Source organism: Chenopodium quinoa, unplaced genomic scaffold, assembly GCF_001683475.1.
Source record: "Chenopodium quinoa cultivar QQ74 unplaced genomic scaffold, ASM168347v1, whole genome shotgun sequence".
Lineage (NCBI taxonomy): Eukaryota > Viridiplantae > Streptophyta > Magnoliopsida > Caryophyllales > Amaranthaceae > Chenopodium > Chenopodium quinoa.
The window spans coordinates 2954802-2962251 of NW_018743218.1; positions in this window are offsets into that span (position 1 = coordinate 2954802).

The following is a 7450-nucleotide window of genomic DNA, read 5'->3' on the forward strand; positions in this document are numbered from 1 at the left end:
ACAGTCTATTTTCAAAATAATTCATAGTAAAAGGTTCCTCAATTAATGTATATTTTGATTTAACAAAAGTTGAAAAAGTAAACGTCAAAAATAAATAAATAAATAAATAACAAAAATAACAAGTGAATTGTTAGTTGAGAGAGTGCAAGTGAATTGTTAGTTGAGACGAACTCTACAAGAGGGGGGTGAATTGTAAGTGAGTTTCTAGTGACTACTTTTGCGGAATTAAAACTGAATAATAAAGGAACTTGCAATGCACACAGGATTTTACGAGGAAACCTTTTAAGGCCCAACTGGAAGTAAAACCTCGATCCTCTAAGGGATTTCACTCAAAACCAATCAACTATAATAAGACAACACACCTAGTTACAACCTATTAAACACAGACCTTTACTCACAAGTTCCAGACTGAACTTGCTACACAATATAACCCTATTCTACCCAACCTAAGTCCCTGATTAGATTCACTCAGCACTCTCGGAGTACTCACTACTCAGCTTCAACCTTGAAGCCTACAATCTGTATGCAATATGCTAAACACTCACCCCAATCCCAAAACAATACAAACTCTTGACTATAATATATGATTGGAAAGCTACACATGAAATCCGAAACTAATATGATAAAGTTTAGACTTAGCAAACTTACACTTTTCGCACTCTTAAGATTTTTCACGCATAAACACACAAGTTGTTCAAATTATGAATTCTACTTTATATACAAGTTGTACTCGTATGTAAAGTAGGGTTTTCAAAATATACAAATTAATGAACTGCCGTTTTCATAATCACAACACTTAAGTAATAATTTTAGAAGAAAATCTTTTAGAAAACTTAACAAAGATATAATTTTAGAAAAGAATAATATTTTGTAAAACTCGAATTTTATTCATCATCATCAAAACTCTTAAGGTTCAACAATTTCCCCCTTTTTCATGATGACAAACTTAGCGAACTTCGAGCAGGAAAGTTAAATAGAATAAAAAGACGTATATTTGTATTTTTTATTTTTTAACAAGAAAAACTAAAAACACACAGAACTAAAGTAAAAAAAAAAAAAAAACTTAACAGAAAACAAGCAAAACAGAACTAAACTACTATATACACAATCTCAAAGAAATCTTTGATACTTTATCAACTGGAACCCAGAAAAACTTCCACTTTCAAGTTTGCTTCTTCTTTTCCCCCTTTTGGGATTATCAAAAAGTCCTGCAAGCTAAGTTATTAAACATCTAGCCACAGCCCCACAAGCAATTCATCGAGTGTGGGAAACTGAAGGCAGCGCTGACTAGCTCTCTTTAGCTAGTCCCTTCACACAATCATGCATATACTTTCAAATTACACAATGCATACATGTATAAGAAAAGTTCCAAAATAGCATAAAAACAAAAGATCATCCTGTTTTAGCAATTACAGACCAAAGTTTTCAAAACATCAAAATGAAACTAAAATTGTTCATGACTTAAACAGTTGAAAAGAATGTGGCTAAGGCTAGGGTAGGATAGGCTAAGAGAAGTAGGTTGGTTCAGGCTTCTAGGATGGTAAGACTCTTCTTGTTATCCTCCTTGTATGCTTCGATGCTAGCATCCAGCTTTGCATCCAGACTCTTGATAGTCTTCTAGAACTCAACCTGTTGTCCCTTAAGACTTTTCTCAAGACCCTGCATACTCTTTTCCAGCTTCTGAACCTTCCCTACTACTTCTCAAAGTTGCTTCTCTTCAAGCTCAGCCTGTTTAGTAAGTTCAGCAACCTGCCCTTCCAAAACCTTGTCATCACCATCAAGTTCTAGAGGTTTCTCCTTGCTGGTTTGAGGAAAGGAACTACCTATTAGCCTCCTACTCTTCCTCAAAGGCTCACCAGATGTTGCTCCCTCTCTCTTCTTCCCACTAATTGTAATTTTCTTTTCTTCCACCTTCTAAATCTTGCCATTTTCTATAGTAAGGCTTATCCCCAGCAGAGTCTCCTCATTAATCACATTTTCTGCCTTTTCCTTCAATCCTCCATAAACTCCCTTGAGTTTCACTCCAAGACTCTCAAAGACAGTAGATAACAAAGCCCCATAGCCTACTTTGTTCTTGTTAGGAACATAGTGGGCTAGATATTGATACATCAACAAAGGAAAATTAACTTTGTTCTTCTTAGCCATATAGAAAATTACAGCCATATCCAACACACTTCATTTTTCTTTTGAGTATGGGGCAGGGTTGTTTTCTTCACCAAATTAAACAACAATTTATTTATGGAGCTCAAATTGTTATGATTAAAGGTATTAACTCCCCTTTTTCCTCCAAGATACTCAACAATATCACCACCTAGAAAACTATCCACTTTCACACCAGACTTCCCTTTGACATACATCTTATACCCTTTAGTAGGAACTTTCAGAATAGTTCCCAAACGTTCCACATCAAACTTAATTGCAATTTTATTAATTTTTTTAGAAATAACTCCCTGTTTCACCTTAAAATTTCACAAAATTCATTCATTTCAAGCGGATACATGCAATTATATGAAAATTTAGACAACATATGCTCCCAACCTTGAAATCGCAATAGATCAAGAAATTCCAAAAACCTAGATTTTCTACACCAAGTTAACTCAATTCTATGACCAATAACATACCTTCCAACACTGTTCTCCAAGGCATCTTGATCACCATCTTCCTCCATAGTATCGTTCTCTTCATCAGATTCAAGTTCCCCCTTATCAAAATCCTCCACTTTTATGATATGCTCTTCCAAAGATTTCTCTTTTGCTTTCTTATCTTTCCACTCCTGCAACCTTTTCAACACACTTTTCTCTCTTTTAATTGGGTTTTTCTTTGTGGTTGAGGTAGTGGGTGTGGTTGCCTCAAGAACTTCTTCGTCCTTTTTAGGTGATTCGTAAACCACCATAGCAAGAGGTGATGTTTCTTTTGGTTTAGAATGTTGTGGGGTTGGGATTTTCTCAGTGGAGTTCTTGTTGGTTTCTATTGCCATGTTTGAAGGTTTAAGGGTTTTAGGAGAGCTTGATGTTTTTATCGAGAGTAGTTTTTGTGATTTGATAGTGAAGAGATAAGGTGGGTAAAAGATGCTTTTTATATTTAATGAAGCGGTGTAAGGGATATGAATGGGTTACTGCTTAGTCATTTAATTGAACAACTGTAATTTATTTTACAAAATTAATTAGGATGAAATTTTTAACAAAATTTTTTCTTTCCAAATTCAATTAATTTCCAAAAATAAGGTTTTTCCAAAATCAGATGCAATTGGAGCACGCTTTATACACACATACAATGTACAATATTAATTATACACACATTCAAATATTAATGAACTAACCTCTAGGAATTCACCAACTGTGACACTTCAGATATGTTTAGCACACCAAGGTTGCGCTAGATGTCCTTTTTCCTCTTTTTATATTATTTTTTATTTTGCCATATCTTGGAACTTTAGAAGCAATCAAGTCAGCTTGATCATCCCAAGTTCCAATCTCAATTTCTCAAATCTTTCTCTGTCCATGGGCTTGGTTAGAATATCAGCAATTTGACTTTCAGTTTGACAAAATTCTAACTTAATATCCCCTTGTTCCACGTTATCCTTTAAGAAGTTATGCCTAATGTGGATGTGTTAAACTAGATCTTTAGAAATACATATAGCACTTGTATTATCATAGTAAATAGGAACAAATTCAAAAATAATACCAAAATCTCTAACCAGTTGCTTTATCCATAAAATTTGAGAATAACATGCTGCTGCAGCTACATATTCAACTTCAGCTGCAGATAATGCAAATGTGTTTTGTTTCTTGGAGCCCCAAGATACCAAATACGGTCCTAAAAATTGTGCCATACCTAACGTGCTTTCAAGTCACGTGCATAGTCAGCGTCAGTAAAATCGTTTAACTCAAATGCGTCACTTTTAGGATGGAAGAGGCCTAAATCATCAATTCTTTTCAATTAATGAAGGATTGTTTTCACTGCTATCAAGTGTGACTCCTTTGGGTTTGCTTAGAACCTGGCACACAACCCTATACTAAAAGATATGTCAGGTCTACTAGCAATTAAGTAAAGTAGAGAGCTAATCATACCTCAGTACATGGTCTAATCTATGTAAGTTCCAGATAGGTCTTCATCAAGTTTAGTTGCAACCCCCATAGGAGTTCTATTGGTTTTTGCATTCTCAAGCTTATATTTCTAAATCAGTTCCTTAATATACTTTTGTTGATGAATCATAATTCTTTCTTCAGTTTGTTTAATTTGCAAAACAAGAAAGAAATTTAACTCACCCATCATGCTCATTTCAAATTCTCCACCCATGAGGTCAGCAAAATACTTACACAAAGATTCGTTAGTTGCACCAAACAATATATCATCAACATAAATCTGTACAACTAAGATGTTAGTTCCATTTGATTTTAAAAACAAAGTTTTATCTATTTTACCACGTTTAAAATCATTTTTCAAAAAGGAACTTAGACTGCCTTTCATACCATGATCTAGGAGCTTGCTTCAATCCATAAAGGGCTTTATCAAGCTTGTAGACATGGTTTAGGAAATCTAGATTTTCAAATCTAGGAGGTTGTTCCACATAGACGTCTTCCTCAAGAAATCCATTTAAGAATGCTCACTTGTCGTCCATCTGGTACAACCTAAATCCCATGTAAGCAGTAGAAGCTATAAATAAACAAATGAATTTTAACCTTGCGACTGGAGAAAATTTCTCATCATAGTCGATTCATTCCTGTTGATTTAACCCTTGAACCACTAGTCTAGCTTTGTTTCTGACAATAATACCATGTTCATCTAGTTTGTTTCTTTATACCCATTTGAGACTTATAGTCTTTTGATGACTAGGTCTAGGTTCCAGATGCCAAACTTTTTTTCTTTCAATTCCGTTCAATTCATCTTGCATAGCATTAATCCAATCGGCATCAGTCAAAGCTTCTATATGATTTTTAGGTTCCATGGAAGATAGGAATGCATAATATGCACAGAAGTTCCTAAGCTGAGCTCTAGTCTGAGTTCCTTCAGCAATATCACTTATGATTGCATCCACTGGATGTGAACTTTGATGTTTCCAAGAATTAGATTGAAAATCTATTATAGGATACAACCTCTCTTTAGTAGCATTATTGACTAGTACTTCTGTTGGAACCCCTTATTCAGCTTCATTAGTAATGACAGTTTTGTAATTATGAGTTTTTTTTTTAAAAGGGGAGTATAAATACTTCAAAACCTCTATATAAAATCATTATTGTCAGATTTCAAAAAAATCCCAAAAGTTTTCTCTTTATTTTCTCTCTCCTTTTTCTCCTTTTTTTCCTCTCTTTTTTTATTCTACTTTTTCTTTTTTCTCCCACGCCTCTCTCTCCTCTTCCCCCTCACGCACGCCGAAATCCACTGGTGCCACCACCAACCATAGGCGACCACCGGAGGCTAGCAACAGTAGCCGGCGCACCGCCGGCCACCCCCTTCTTCTCTCTCCTTTTGTTTTTGTGGTTTGGTATTATTATTAAAAAAAAAAATTAAAAAAATTTGGGTATTTGATTCCATTGTTTTTATTAATTTAAAACATGATTTTGATTAAGTTTTGGTATTGATTTTAGGTATTTGATGTTAAATTATTTATATAATTTTCAGATTTTTATTCAATTAAAAACCCCAATTTACAAACCCTAGAATTTGGAAATCTAATGTTTATGGTTAAGGTTTGACCCTAGGTTGTTGTTGTTGTTTAATTAGTGGTTTAAACATGTTTTTAATGAGTTTAAAGCCCTCAAATTAATGCTAAAATTTATCTATGCACACTACTTTTTAGTTATTGAGTTAGGGTGTGATTACCAATAAAAGGGAAAAAGGTTTTGATGATTTAAATATGATTTTCTAGTCTATTAGTGATGTTTTATATTAAATTAGTATGCTAGAATTTTAATTAAGTCATTAGAATTAAGTCTTTTTGAAAGGATTTGAAGTACCCACTTAAAGAAAAGGTTTTATGGCTTTTATGTCATTATATTGGGCTAATTAGTAAGGTTTAAAGAGTGTTATAGTTGCTGGAAATTTGTGAGAATAGTAGTTTAATTATAGTTATGTATTCTTATTTGTAAGAAGCTTTGAGCTAGGTGATTTCTAGAGAGTGTGGCCTAGTTTAGGCATTTTTCAAGGTACGTATGTGCACAAGAATATTTGTGTATGGGTAGTATCATGCTAGGATTGTGGAGTATGATGTAAGTGATGAATTAGTACCATGTTTGGGTAATTATATGCTTGGAATTGATGTTGGTTGAGCATGATTTTTTATGCAAGCATGTGAATATGTTATTTGAGGCATGATACAAGTTGAATATGTATGAACCATGGAATTATGTTTTATTTTCAAGTATCAAGAAAACATGTATTTAATAAGCAAGGCTTATATATGAATTAAAGAACTTAAATTAGTATTATTGAACATGATTCATGAGTTTATTTCTCACCCATTTATTATTAGTGTTGAGTTAAGAAGTTAGTTTATTTATTTACTCATTCATGTAAGTTGAGTTTGAGTCAAGGAAGTTTAATAGTGCATTTTATGCACCAAGGTAGTAATCGTGCAATTTGTGCACAAAACTAGGCAAGGAACCTTAATTAAAACAAATGGTATGTGCTTACTAATTAATTCAAGAATGAATTGAAAGTATGTGTTGAATGTTTATATGTGCATTCTTGATTGATTTGTTTGAGTCATCACAAATTAAATTGGTAAATCACGTAAAGTGTCAGAGGATACGCACCAAAACTCTTGGAACGTATATACCTTGAGTATGAACATATGGGGGGAGTTATGGGGTTTTATATTTAACCATAGCTTCTACAGGGGTACAGGACGCTGTACTTTCTTTTATTATTAATGCGCTGGAATTCCGTCACAAGGTGACATAGTAGATGCCAATTGGGGTAGCTCCCTGATTGGAAACTCAATATTTAAATGGGCAATTTTCAAGGAAGGAAACCCGTTCAATGCGTAATACAAAATTAATATTAATAATTAATATTCCTAGTTATTTGTCAAAGCTAAGTTGACTTGTGATTGTGTGGCGAGCATGTTTTAATTATTTTTATTTTGATGCTAGAATATTCTTGTTAGTGTGGTGCATATTTACTTAGCTTTGCTGACTCATAATTTGTTGTTAATGTTTGGCTTTCCTTTGGATTGGCCCTGCTATGACCCATCTATATGGTGAGTAGAGAGTTGAGTAAAGAGGAAGTATCAAGTACTTGAAGCATGAAGAGCATGATGGGATAGAGTGTAGAGAGTTACTTGTTATGTTTCTTAGTTTTTATATTTTTGAATTATTGATTTGTTATGGACTAACATTATTATGTTTGATTTTAATTGGTTTTTAAGAAGGGCCATGTTTGAATTGATTCCAAATTGTGATTGTTTTATTCTACATTTGTTTTAAGGTTGTGAACTCAAGTTTTATTT